General features: G+C 40.5%; 1 protein-coding gene across 2 annotated transcripts in view; it reads right to left on the bottom strand.

Annotated features, from left to right (window-relative positions):
* phf24 (PHD finger protein 24) overlaps positions 1-14,358 on the bottom strand; it is a 77,068-nt gene extending 62,710 nt beyond the window's left edge. For both annotated transcript variants that reach the window (XM_036595765.1, XM_036595766.1), the window contains exon 1: positions 13,976-14,358. The gene's annotated coding sequence lies outside the window, so the exon portion shown is untranslated. The remainder of the gene's footprint in view (positions 1-13,975) is intronic.
* Positions 14,359-14,936: the final 578 nt, after the last annotated feature.

Raw genomic sequence — 14,936 nt, 5'->3', positions numbered from 1 at the left:
CGCCTGATGTAGATGTTATGTATAATTAAACTTGGCAAATGCAATCTCTATGACAAATGATGCCTATTAGAATAAGTGTTTATAAATGTTTCTGTAAGTCTGTCAGTTGTCATGACAAGCTTATATAGGTGTCATACAGCCTTATGAACACTGACCCACAGTAAAGTACTACCAAAAAGCTCTATAAAGGCTAAAATTAGTCTGCCAGTTGTATCCATGACATTAGAATCCACACAATAGCTGCTGAAAATCGCTCGCTGTACCAGTTTGCAAAGCCCACTTTCCATCCCTAAACTCAGTTATGAAAGCACTGATAGAGACGTTGGCATCAAACCTGCCAGAGAAGAGGAAAATAATTAGACTTTCCGTTTAAAATTCATAGGTTTGGCTCAGAATATTCTCTTCCTCTTCACGTCAGAGACCGTCTCCCACTGGAGAATATTAAGAAGCGGGTGATGTGTGTAACGCTTTAGTAGCTGTGGGGGTATATTCCGCGAGAGGAGTCAATTTGCAGAGTGATGAACAGGATTCTGTCATAATCTCAGAGCTGGCAGATTCAGACCTTTTTCCAGAGGCCCAGCGAGCCTCTCATAGCTGCCCATGTTTTACTTTTTCATCAAACACACGTCCCACTGCGAATACTCTTTCCATTTGTGTTCTTGCTCTCAGGCTATCCTCTTAACCGGGGCCTGCTGCTTCACACGGGAGCTCAGAGTAGGAGGACAAGCTGTGTTTCTGGTATTTCTGGTACTTTACAAGCCAGGAAACTTGGACATGGGTCAAGAGGTCGAGGGGTTGATCTCCAAACACGGCTTTAAATAAGCAAAGCACTTAAAGTCATTATGAATGAGAAATCACATTTACCTTGGGTGGTGCACTCGCGAGTGAAATGCAGCATCAGGAAGGGTCTCTGAGCTAGCTGAGCATTGCCTCTCAGGGTCTGTGTTTACATGTAAACTTACATGTAACTTTACATGTAACTTCACATGTACTTATTAAAGAAGGGCGAGAGGCAGGCGTCCTGTTCTGAGACACATAAGATGGACGGCCGTCCCACCGCCGTCTTTTAAAGATCAAAGCATAAACTTCGTCTCCTCTGCAGACCAGTTTCTGCTCCCGCCATGTTGAACGGCGTAATTTTTCACTTTGACGCAAACACACATGCGCAGAACGTATTTAAACTTTCAGATTGGAAATGTAATCAGATTCAGGCATTTACACAGCTATTATTCTTCTATTTAACAGATTATTTACAGGATTACCCACCTACCCAGAAATTGTGTTCTAAATGGCCTCAATCTGACTATTCTAGTCTATTCCGATTAAGGTGTTTACATGAATGTATTCTATTCTAATTGAGCTATTAGTCTGATTATTAACAAATTATTAGGCTGCATGCAAACATGGCTAGTGACAGATAAGGGTGATGGGAGGGAGGAGGTGGTGGAACTTGATGATATTATTGGTTAATATCATATTATTTTTGTGCACAGTGACATAATCCAAACTCATAAGATGTTTTGTTAACATTTTATTTAGACCTTGCTACATAACAATGACATGCAATTATTATTATTATAACGTCTGTTGTATTATTATTATTAAATGCCATTAAGTCAATTCTGACTTCTAGTGACCATATGGATAGTGTTTCTCCAGAAAATCTTGTCTTTAGGCTTCTTAATGGCTTGTTCATGAGTCCTCTGACTGTATCCATCCATCTGGTAGCTGTTCTCTTCCTCTTTTGCCTTTAACTGTTCCAAGTATAATGGTCTTTTCCAATGAATTCTAAGAATATGTACAAAATATGACAGCTTCAGATTCTCTGGGCTTCAAATAAGAGATGAGGTTTAACCCATTTTATTACACACTTCTATAACCTAAGAATAGCTCAACGAGTTGGCACTGAAGTCCCTGCAGTTATTGAATAATAAGCCTTAAGTATGTAAGCCTGAGATTTTAAGGGGTTAAATTTATTTGAGGATCCATTCATTTGTTCTCTTTGCCATCCAAGCTTCTCTTAAAAGTCTATGCCAACACAAAAGTTTAAAGGCACGAATATCTTTCTTGTCTCAGTTCTCTCTTGTCCAACGTTCTCATCTATAAAAACACCAAAGACTACAGGACAATTCTGATTATTGTTTGTTGAGACAAGTCATTGCATTTGAAGATCTTTTCAAGCTTCTCCTTCCTCGTTCTGCTGAGCTGGATTCTTTGTTGTAAATAATTGATCAGAGTTGGCAAAAGCTGTCCACCGTTTCCAGATCGTCTCCATCAGTGGTAAAGTTAGTGGTCTTTTTTGTTGTCCTAACATTAGCCTCCTTCATGTTGAACAGGAGTCCCATCTCTTCACTCTGTTCTTTAACCCTCCTTGTTCCAGGTTTTCCACTATGAGTGTTTTATCCGCATGTCGAAGGTTATTGATGTTTTTTCCACCAATCCTGAATCCTCATCTTCCTGCAGTCTTGTGATAAAGTGTAGCCTTGTCTAATCGCCTTTTCTGATGTGGAACCAGTGTGTCTGTCAATTATCTGCTTGTTTGAGTGAGTGCGTTTACATTGCTGCGAGACAGCAGCAAAACACTTTTGGAGCGAGGCTGAAACCAAATACATGCTTGACGAAAACAAGAATTTAAACATTCTTCATCTTTCTGGATGATGTGTGTTCATATTTTCAGGTAAAGTGGGGCAGCGTTTTGTAAAAAAAGCCTCAGCATGAAGTTTGAGTATTACTTCACGTTTACGTTCTTCTTCTGTGAGTTTATTGTTTGGTTGCAAAGCAGAAATCTGAAATCTGACTCATGTAGACCCAGAGTTTCCCCATTATCTGATGACTCAAGTGCATGTAAACGCAGTGATGGGATTACTGACAAAATCTGATTTTCTGCAGTTATCGGATTATTAAGTGCACGTAAACTCATTCAGTGTAGAGGTTCCTGATTAGAACCATGAGTGCGTATACATGCACTCAATAATGTGATCATAATCGGATTTCTGCAGTTATCCGATTATTCAAAAGGCCATGTAAACACCATACTCCCGATCTAGAAATCCGATTAAGAAGTCAGATAAAGAGAGCTGGATTTTAGCTCAGTAATCAGATTTCTCAGTGCATGTAAACTTGTACTCCGATTTCTATCGGATTTCTCAGTCTGCGCATGTGCGAGAACAGAGGGTGGATGTCATGAGATGGCAGCAAAACACTTTTGGAGCAGCGCTGAAACCAAACACAAAATAACGGATTTAAATATCAATCTTATTAATCTTCTAAATTATTTAATAGAGTTTTATGTCATGTTTATGTCATGTTTTCTTCTGTGAGTTTATTGGCTGGTTGCAAAGCAGAAATCCGATTACTGCCCAACTCATGTTGACCTGGAGTTTCCCCATTATCTGATGACTCAAGTGCATTATTAAGTGCATGCAAACACACTCATTGTAGGGGTTCCTCATTAGAACAATGAGATGCTGTGGTATTCCTAATTTGCTGAGGACATTCCATAATTTCACATAGTTGACACAATCAAAGGCTTTGCTGTAGTCAATGATTCACATGTTGGCTTCCTTCTTGAACTCCTTGGCTTTTTGAACAATCCAGTGAACATCAGCAAGGATAATTCTCGTTCCTCTGCCTTTCCTGAATCCTGCTTGCACATCTGGAAGTTCTCTTTTGATACATTGTCATGGCAGATGTCATATGCTGTAATGTTGTCATGACAGTGTCAAGATTTAATTGCTAGTAACTGTCATGATGGATGTTAAAATGTTTGATGTCAGGACAGCTTATGTCACATCATTTTGGTTAAACATACTCTTTAAGCTGTCATGACATCAAACATTTTAACATCCTTCATGACAGTTGAAGATACTAGTAGGACAACAACTCATGACAGAATACAACCTCTTCCATGTTTCTGGCATGGTTAGGTCAACTATGTAGCAGGTCCCAATGATTTTGAGGTGGACAAATGTTGATGGAAGCTTATGGGAAAACAAAAGTGTTGTCCTGCTGAACATGACCAGGGATGTGAACTAACAAAAAAAGTAAAAAATTGATTCTAGGTCGACTTTAAAGTGGTAGTTTGTTGAAAAATCAGGTCTATGTGTGATTCTCCATTTGGTGTGGGAAACCACATCACATAGGTTGCAGGGCTTAAAAAGATGCTTAAAATATTAGACACAGCTCCAAAAGTCAATATGTACATTTACACAGTTGACCTATGATTACATAATACTTTATCCTTATGATTTCTCTGATTTTTCTGTTTTATCCTGTTTCATAATTGCTCTGCTTATGTAAAACAGCTCGTCACAAAACCAATTTCAACATTTGAAAAACTATTTTTAATATAAAACAATTTTTTTAAGAGATTTAACTTAGGAATTTGTATAAAACTGATTCATGTTTAGTTTATTAATTAATATTAATATCCTTTTTGCATATATGATAATAGGAGATGATAATGGACATATTAAGATTATTTAGTTTTGGGATAAAATATATTTTTTGCATTTTTTTAAAAATGTATCCACCTGAATTCCCACTCCAAATGGAGAATGACCTCTATAGATCTTTCAACTCACCACAAATGTAGTCAATCAGATGTATATGGTGTTCAAAGTTGACTTCTTTAGTTTTTCACTTTAGCTAAGAGCTAAGAGGCTAATAGTAAGCATAGAGACCAAGTAATGGAAGCTTCTATCCATCAATACCACCAATAAGGCAATTGAACTAGAAGATAATTGACCCTAGTAGTGACTTATCCATGCTCCACTCACAGAAACTTTTTGTTTAGTAGCTGCCCTTGTGAGATCTGGAGACGTTTAACAGAACTTTTAATTTGCTACCACACCACATAGCTTAATGCAATGCAGCAAACCCAAACAAATGTTTGAGTGCTCCAGTATGAACTCACTAGGTTGAATGGGATTTTGGCCAATGCTCTGTAAAGCTTGTCCAAGGTAGAAAGAGAACGCATTTATGGGCGGAGCATGCGTAGGTGAATTATTACAGTATTCTTAGTGTTAGACTGTAAAAACCATGGACGTTGAATCAGAAGTAGAATTCATACTTGGTTAAATTCTTGTCAGTAATCACTTCTATCATAGTACCTAAAATTAATGCTGCTCCAACAGGCCTGTAATTGTTTGCTTTCCCAAGAAACACTCCAAATCATGTGTTACGGTCTGTGACACTTTACCCCGACCATAATGAGGCATTGCTTTTACATGCTGTCATCACTGTAATATCATGTTTCACCGTGTTCTCCTTCAGCACCATTCCGCATCGCACTGACTGGAATCCCAACCAGCTCAGCCTTTCATTCCCTTCTCCTGCAGGGACACGCTGTGTGAATGAGGCAGCTACAAAGCTTTTATTCTCTCCATGGGAACGCTTTTTCCCATTGATTCTAGTCCCTCATCTCCGCAGCACACGGAGCAAAAGCCCTGGAACTAATCACTCTAACGAGTTCAGCAAGGCCACCTTCTGCCAGAGCGCCAGCAGAATCACAAACACCCACCCGAAAAAAACTCAGCCAAACAAAAGCACCGGCACGGCCAACGCTCGCTGTAAGACAGCGCGAGCGGCGGAGTGATAACTGCATAATCTCGTCACTCTGTGCAGTATTGGCTTGTACCGAGGAGCCTGAGCAGAATAGATGAGAGTAAATGTGCTGTTTTTGTTTGTTTGTTTGTTTCATTTGTCTAGATTTCTAATCTTTCTACCAAGCACAAGTCACACAGAGCACTTGTCCCTCATTCTCCCTCACTCTGTTTCTGTGTTTGTAACCCTGGGCCCCCTTAGATGCCCCAAACAAGAGCAGCCAAACAGCACACAGGGAAAGCTGTAAGTGGATTCTCACGCTGGCCCAATGACGGCTCACAGACGTGGAGGAATTTGAATGAAAATGCTCTGGAGGGAAAAAGAAAGAGAGAGAGAGAGAGAGAGAGAGAGAGAGATAGACCCTTAAGCTAGCATTCAAAAAATACTGTTTACTATTTCCTGTTTTATTACTTTTTTAACAGTGGACCTCTCCATGTCTCCAAATTGTGCAGCCTTAGTGTACATAGTGTCCAGAGACTTTCGCTACTTTAACACCCAAAACATCCAAGTGTCTGTCTATCTATCTATCTATCTATCTATCTATCTATCTATCTATCTATCTATCTATCTGTCTGTCTGTCTTTCTGTCTGTCTGTCTATCTGCTGAAGAGGCTGCAGTTAAGAGGAGCAGGCTGCGTGGCTCTAGAAGTGAATAGTGAATGAGCTGTTGGGGCTCTAGAGGCAGGGAGGCAGATCAGAGAGATTATCTGAGTGTTGAGACTAAGCTGGAGAAAAAGGTAAACCTGAACAGGAACTACACACGGCAAACACATCCGACACTGACTTGTTTAAAAATCTGCCTGAAGACATTTTTATTTAGAATGGCCTTTTATTAAATGTTATAGTGCTTCACTGCTTTTTTATTTATTTACTTATTTTTCTTTTCGGCTATGTCTTTTTCTAAATGTAATGATGTTACAATATTATTATTATTATTATTATTATTATTAAAGGAATCGTTCAGCAAAATTGGCTAACGTTGCTAGCTATGAATAAAAATGAATGGCCATGAATTAGCATTCTGTATTGAGTCATGCTTATAGATCCTTCTACAATGAAAAAAGTGATGTTCTAAAGTCATCTGATTGAAATACATGACAATTTCTATGATAATATGTGGCACATTGACACAATTATTATTATTTCATTTGTATTATTAATGAAAGACAATACGGTGTTGCCATTTTTTATTTATAATAGAACAAAACTTTTTATTTATTTATTTATTTATTTATTTATTTATTTCATCTGAACATACGAGCTGCTCTTTACATTCAAGGCCATTTCAAGCAAATTCCACTCATCACTTTTCTCAGCATAGCTTTGTTTCATGTTCACATGTTTGGTCAAGATTTTTTCACTCGAGGTCCACTAAAATAACTTGTGTGCTTTCATATACCAAAAACTGTTAAAATTCATTTTTACATTACGTTTTTCAACCTGTCTTAGAATTAAACTGGCTGTTTTGTCACTGTGCCTTTGAGACTGAAATATGTAAATGAACTCCGTTCAGAATGGATGCCCTGCATTGTGCCTCATTTAAAAAACAATTTAGGTTAAATACTGCTTATAACGTCAGCGTGAAGTGGAGGGCTGATGTGCTGTAGGCTGAACAGCTTGGTTTTGTGTCATCAAATTCAAATCAGGCTGCTATGCAGCTCAGTATCTATGACTCTGAATGGACAGCTGATCAAACGTTAGGAAAGACAAGGTTTACACCCACAGCACTGAGGTGGTCAGGAAACACAAGACAGGAAAGGAGTCTACTAAAGAAGGTCATTTCTTCTTCAGAAAAAAAGAAGTGTTACGTGTCAGAGAGAGGACCAGTGAACTGGCACAGGAACACTGCCAACAACCTGCAGTGATTACTGCTGGGAGACGGTCAGGGGAGCTGACCTCCACATGACATCCCATTGAAGGACATTTGCTGTTCAGAAAGAACTTGTATATGACAGATTTATACATATAAGCTGTGAATAAATTTGCCTGGCTAAAAAAACAGTTCACTGGAATGGACAAGGACAAGACTACTTGAAAAAGGAATCTACTATGAGTAGATGTTAATTTTGTTTGAGTTTACAGCTGGACGCATTTCTTTCTGTGGCCTCTGTAGTGTCCTTTCCGCCAGTGGAATGGAAACCAGCTCTGACATTTTTAATTTGCATAATCAAATAAGATATTTTACCCTGTAACTCTGTTATCAGATGAACGAGGACAATATTGTCTCTCTGTGAGTGTTGTGACTCTGTTGAGCTGCTAGCAAGCAATGAGGGGTGAAAGGGGAGGGGTGAGACCCCCTGCTGTGAAAACTATTCACTCCCCATAATTTTGCCAGTTCCATCCGTTAGCTAGGTCTTCTCCTCTCACTTCCTCAGAGACACATGAAGCTCCACCACATTAGAACATTCATTCACTGGAAAATACAAAGTTAGCAAGCAACCTAACAGTCACTCTGTTCCCTCAAACATCACATCACACCATTTCTGCTCATACTTTCATGTGTTTTGGTCCATTCTGGTGAAGACAATACTGAGGCAAAAGTGTGACGTGCTCAAGAAAAGCTAAACAGCTGCAGTTTTCAAGGCTGCCACTAATAAGCCACTTAGTCCAAAATAACTAACTATCCAATAGGCCTTAATATAACATTATACAACAGTTACTTCTGGCCAAGCAAGCTGATTGGTTGAGAAGCATTCTAGCTGTACTGATATTTCGCCATAACATCACCGGCTATTCACAAACACTATATCACTCCGCTAAGACGCCGTTGCTAAGCAACGAGTTTGACAGCTGTAGGAGACGCTCAAGCCATTTGAACGTTTTTACTTCTTACTTTGCACAAACAGAAAATGGATACTTTTAAAATCACATTTGACCTAAAGCCGATTTGGTCAGACTCTGAAGATGAGACTACACTAAATTCACAAACTATCATTACCACTGAGCAGCTTTTCAGTTAGCAGCTGTGACAGAAGAACACCTAAACAACCTGAAAGTAGCCAGACATGAGCCAAATACCATTCGCCAAACGTGTAGTCTCATCTTCAGAGTCTGACCAAATCGGACTGAGCCATAAAACTGCCGCAATAAAAAACAAGAAAGGTGCTCAGTGGTGATGACAGTTTGGGAATTTAGTGTAAGGAGCTGGAGAACGAACTGCCAGCTGTGTAGCGAGTGAGCGGAGCTCATTATTCTAACATAGCAACGAGTTGCTTGTTAAGGAACTATGATTTGGCGGAAGGAATTGCTAACATTAAAACATATTAAATGACACGTTCACGGCCCAGTTTATTAATTTCTTACTTTATTTATTTAACTGTTGTATAAAAGCAATAGAACACTCAAGGTTGTGTGTTATCACGAATAACATCACACATCATGGCTCGTGCCTGCGACCAAATCACAGCCGTGATGTTATTTCACGATAACACACTGCCTCTCGTGTTCTATTACTTAAGTATAAATTGTTACTTGTTATGTTAAGCAGTTTCTATAGATCAGCATTGTATCCCTCAGGCTAATCGGTTTGACAGAATTCATGATTCTATATCATTTTAATTTTTTCCTTTTTTCAGCATTCTCTCACCTAGTGTGCATTACACAAATACATCATATAGCCTTTGGGAATCCCTGTGGTGTCAACCAATCCTGACCAGTAGCCTAGCCAACAATCAATACAACCAAGCTAGCATTAGTTAGATAAAAGAAGCCAAACTGAGGTGAGGTATCTAGAAAGCCAGCTACCCTGCTAACTTTGGCTTTTAGCATGTTGTCCTCCTCATCAGACGAGACAATTCTGTGGCTTGAGTGATCCATTCTCTCCATTGTAATGATGACAATACTACAAGCATGAATAGCACAGAGCTTCAGCAGTGAATGTGACTTCATAATGACTCCTTGAAAAAGCCCAGTTGTTAAGAGTTGAAATCTGAGCCCATAAAATGCAACCAGATGATGAGCTTCCAGTTATTATTCACTATTTGCTGCTAACAGACTCACTTTAACAGGTTTACATGTTATATTCTCTTCATAACTCATTAGTAGGCCAAGCAGATAGCAGAAAGCTAACCAGCTATCAGGCTAACGCTGCAGTAATAAAATACAGGGTTCAAGTTCAGGCCTTTGAATAAAGCATTACTTAAAACTGAGACATACACAGTAAAAAATGTAACTTACATGCCTGTTATGAGCTGAAAAATGTCTGTTTAAACTAGACCTGGCATAAAATCTCATATAGTGGCAAGCAATCCTACTAGCTAGCTTGATGCTAACAAAGCTAGCTCCCATGGTGAAAAAAGTGCATTATTGAAATGCTGGTTGAAAAAGCAGATTTCTAGATTAGACATTGCTGTGAAAAGGGTATATGTTATGGTTCACTGCCTGATTCTCAGTGTAAACACAATTAAAAACTTTAAATGAAATGACTTTATTAGCATGAATAATTTATGTAGGATATAAACAGGATCCTCTGAATAAAGGATCTTTCATGCAGGTTCAGATTTCTGATGACAGATCGATTAAGCTACAAACGTCAGCACACAAGTATTCGAGTAGTGAAACAATGAAGATGACCACTATTTTTATTCATCCCCAATTTTCTGTCATGTTTGGATGTTATAAGCAGTCGAGACACTCAAGATACTGTCTGTTTACCAGAAATTCCGTCCATCTTGATATATTTATCAGAGTAATTTTTTGTTTCTTTGGTTTTTCTTTTTTAAATCAATGTGCTCCGTTTTACTAGTTGTTATTTTTTTATTTATTTATTTATTTTGCCTGCTTTATTTGACATTATTATTTTGGGGCTGCATCTTAAAAAATAAAAAAACATTTAATCACAAAAAAGTATCATGGTGTGCAGCAATAAGCTGGATACTATGTCTAATTCTTCAATTACACCTCAGTAAACATGAACAGGAGTTTGTAAACAGATCGTTTTCTCTAGATAGGATGTTCTCAGCATGGACAGACATCAAATTCAGTCACACTTTTTCATTGTTATACCATATAGCCAACTCTAACATCACATCATTGCATGTGACAAAGAAAGCTACCATATGCACATAAAAAAATCAAAGGGGTTATTTTAGGGGTGACTTAAAAACTGAAAATATGTTAAACATTGAATATGTAATGTAACAACTTCTCCCATAAAGACTACATTCAGTGTTTTTAACCCAGAAAGGCCCTGTGTGGTTTAGAGGCTTTGCAGCTGATACACAAATATTTTATCAAAATAGCCTGATCTGCCACACTTACACATAGAAACATATGATCATAAAACTCACTCACACTAATAAAACCATCACACTACATTAATATCACATCACCGGTTCTAAATAGGTTGCTTAAACCCATTCTATAGCTTATGTACACTGCTTTTAACCCTCTAAACCCCACAGGACATGACCCTCTAGAGAGCTTAGGGTCCAGTGGGATTTAGAGGGTTAACACATTAGAGCTGATGTAGAAATATTCTACCAAAATAGCCCTGGTTGATCTGGCACACTCATGCGTATAAACATATGATCATAAACCTTGGTTCACTCTATCACTTGCTGCATAGCCACCATCACTGATCACGTCACTGACCACATCAGTGACCACACTGGTCCCATATAGGATACTTAAAACCCATACCTCAGGCTACATACAATATATAAACCTTTCAAACCCCATAGAATCCTTAATGGCCTACAGCGTACATTGGAGGTTTTAGCGTCCATGTAAATGAATGATAGACCTCAGTGTGTATAGAGTATATAAATAGGCACCTGTACTCTTCTAACCAACATAGTAATAGCTTTTTTAATACATTTTACTATATTTATGTTAGTTTGTTTGTTTATTTATTTACATACAGCCATATGCAAAGGTTTTGGCACCCTTGTCATATTGCCTGTTTTGCTGCTTTGTTCATTTTTCCAAGTAAAAGAAAAAATCAATGCACAATTCATGTTTACATGAATAAAACATAAAATGTGGCATGTGCAAACTGCATTAAAATTAGCAGGAATGTGTTCCCTGTTGAGGTGCTGTGTGTTTTCATTTAGAAAATCAACAAGCCACGTAATATGATCAAGGGTGCCCAAACATTAGCACATGGCATATTTTGTTTTATTTTTTCCCAATATATTATAGAAACGTGCTACTGGCTCACACTGCTTCTGAGAAGCTTGGGAGGTGTGGCCATGTGGGCGGCCATGCACGGAGGCTCATGGTTTGTGCACAACTGCCTAAAAAAGTGTTTATTTTTGTTTATTGCTGTTGTTCATTAGTTTAAGTTGTGGGAATGTGTTGGTAATGTTTGTGTGTGAGGGAGGGTCACTGTGAGGTTGAAGCCTGTGGTTGGTGGTGACCTGCCCTGCGGGGTTGGCTGGATGTTACGTGCTGTTTCATCTTTCTGATGTTTAATAAATATCACTTATTGTGGTGGGATCATGGCCTTCCTTTTGTCTTACTTTACACTGACACCACAGTGGTGTCAGAAGTGGGGTAGTGCCTCTAGACAGTCCAGAGTGGTACTGTGCTACAAAGAACTTCAAGGCGAGACAGCATGGTAAGGCTCGATTACAGAGCTGGCACAGGAAGACTCGACAACGAAGCACCACGTGAGGCTTGATACTAGATGCGGCATTGCAAGCATGATGGCTGTGATGGGAAAAGGGAGGCCAGCGAAAGCAATTGTTGAAGGCTTCAGCGTTGAGGCACCACGGCAAGCAGCAGAGCAGTTGGTGAGCCGGCGTTGCAGAAAAAGAGAACACCGTGCCACATGGTGCCATGAACCTGAGCCAGTGGGTAAACGGAGGCCAGCCAGGAGGTCTGGTGGCCGCCGCAGGCTGTGGGTCAAGCGCAGCAGGAACCGCCATCATGGGCTTGCTGATATCCCCACTGTGCCCAGGCATGCTAACGCACACATACAAACTGCTGGAACGGCGACCATCCGGCTTAGATCAGTCACCAGCAGCAGAGGCAGCGCCTCAGCATTTGTGCTGGCCAGGACTACACATGACCAGGGATTTGGCTTGAGCTGGTGGGTTGCTCAAATGGTTGACTTTTGTGGGGGGGGCAGGGGGGTGTATTTAGCAACCTGCTACTGGCTTGTACTGCCTCTGAGTAGCTCAGGAGGCTCATAGTAGGGATGCACCCTCCTAAAAAGGGTTGCTTATTGTTGTTGTTTGTTAGTTTAAGCTGTAAGTATGGCTTGGTTATGTTTTAGTATGTCTGTGGCGCAGGTTGTTTGTGTGTGAGGGGTCACTGTGAGGGTTTATCCTGTGGCTGGTGGTGACCTCCTTCTGCCTGGCACATAACATAATAATAAAGGGCACTTCTTGTGGTGGAACTGTGACCTCCACTGTGGCTAACTATATACCAACAGCACAATATAAAATTCAGCAAGAAAATGGAAAATGTGCATTAAATTTTGCCAAGTTTAAACACATTTTTCCAATCTGTATATATCACAGTAAACCTTGGTCCACTGTGTCACCAGATAGCCAGCACTGAAAGGACATCAGCGACCCCAATGACAATGTGATATTATTCATGTGGAACCGACTGGAGGACCCTGTAAATCCTACAGGACCCTCAAGAGCTCATAAGGAGCCTATGGGGTTTGGGGTTGGGGGGTACATACGTCACGAGCTGATGCACGAATATTTTACCATGATAACCCAGACTGAGCTGATACAACACGCGGTGGAGATTTCAGTGCACACATAATAACACACGCACCTACACACTCTCCTCGAGAGAGTGTATAGCTGCACGCGCATAAACATCGAATAACTCCAATGCTAAAGTTCTACTTGCTTTTAAGTTGGTTGCCACCTTATTTTTTGCAGGAAAAGGTGATGCACGAAGTCAGGGTTGTTGTTTTTTTTTCTTTTTTTTTGTGCAAAAACGCACGAAGCCCATCCACACCCTTCAAGCTTACTCGCTGACCTACATCGAGCGAGTGGGATACGCACGAAAATGAGTAATTCACACCCTCGCCGCCTCGAGCTGCTGCACAAAGAAAGGCTCAAATGCGCTTTCAGAGGCGGTTTTTGAGGGAGATGAAAGGAAAAAAACATAAAAAACATAAAAACATAAGAAAACTCCCTTTTCTGCAGAACGAGAATCCGCGCGCGGTCACTGCAGATCCGGGACGCTGTCTGCGAGACGTTCGCGCACAATTTCGGCTTCCCAATCCTAAAAACAGCGAGCAAAGCCTTCCTTCTGATTCCCTGAGAGTTTTCAAAGAAACGGGCAGAAGGAGAGGACGGTCACTGCAGATCTTTTGGCGAGAAGCTCGTGCACAGTCGGAAAGCAAAAGCAAAAGCCTTCCTTCCCTTTTGCGCGAGAGTTATTATAGGAAACGGGTACATACCTGGACTAAGACCGGCTGGGTTTCTAGTAGTACTCCTGGACTTGGCGCTCGGGTTCTCCTCGTTTCCTTATGCGCTGCAGCCCGGCATTGCAAGGCGCCGCTTGCAGTGGGAAGGGTGTGTGTAGCGCGCGCGCGCGTATGTGTCTGGTCGTGACGGTGCACCGCACACTAGTGTTGGGTCTCGTTGGTGTAGCCCAGTCCCCTTTCGGCCACCAGCACGCGCGTAATTGGGGAAGAGACAAGTTTGAAGTTGACCGTCCAGTCAGGTCAGTTGTAGGAGCAGTGGACAGCGCCAGTGCTGAAATCTTCGCAGCGTCTGCAGCGGGCGAGATCTGCTTGGCTGGAACCGATAAACAGCACGCAGTAAAAGTTGCATGAACGGGGATTCGCCCGCCTTCTAATTGCCTCTCAGGGTACCAAAGCTCTTTCAGCTCCTCTGGTTTGGGGAGGGGGGTGAAGGGGAGGGGCTTGTCATCAACCTGCAAAACTTGAGGCTTTTCATTGGCTCGAATGGAAGCACAAAAATGACGTTCGTGCTAAGAACCAATACGTCTATAGCGATCCTGCGAACGTCAAACAGCCTCTGAAATGTGAAATGTGAAGAGTCCTCGTCTTCACTGCTTGTAAACACCATCATCATCATCATTTCAAGGAACAGAGACACTGACACAGATCAAATGCCTTAATGGGCTGCTCATGTGGGCTGCTTGGGCTTTTCAGAGGCTGCAGGACGAAGCAGAAAGAATATTTATAAAACTAGAATATTTATACGGGGGTGGATACATTAGATGCATAGACAGATGTCAGATGTTTCATTTGAGATGTAGTTAAGAATCGTTTTTCAAAGATTAGAACAGGCTGCTGGAAAAGGTTCTGTGCAGGTACATTTTTCGTTCATCAAGGTACAAACAGTGTATATGGTCCCTCAAAAGTACAAGTGATTTTAAGGTCCAACTGTGAA

Source organism: Colossoma macropomum, unplaced genomic scaffold, assembly GCF_904425465.1.
Source record: "Colossoma macropomum unplaced genomic scaffold, Colossoma_macropomum, whole genome shotgun sequence".
Taxonomy (NCBI): domain Eukaryota; kingdom Metazoa; phylum Chordata; class Actinopteri; order Characiformes; family Serrasalmidae; genus Colossoma; species Colossoma macropomum.
This window is presented reverse-complemented; position numbering and strand designations above follow the sequence as displayed.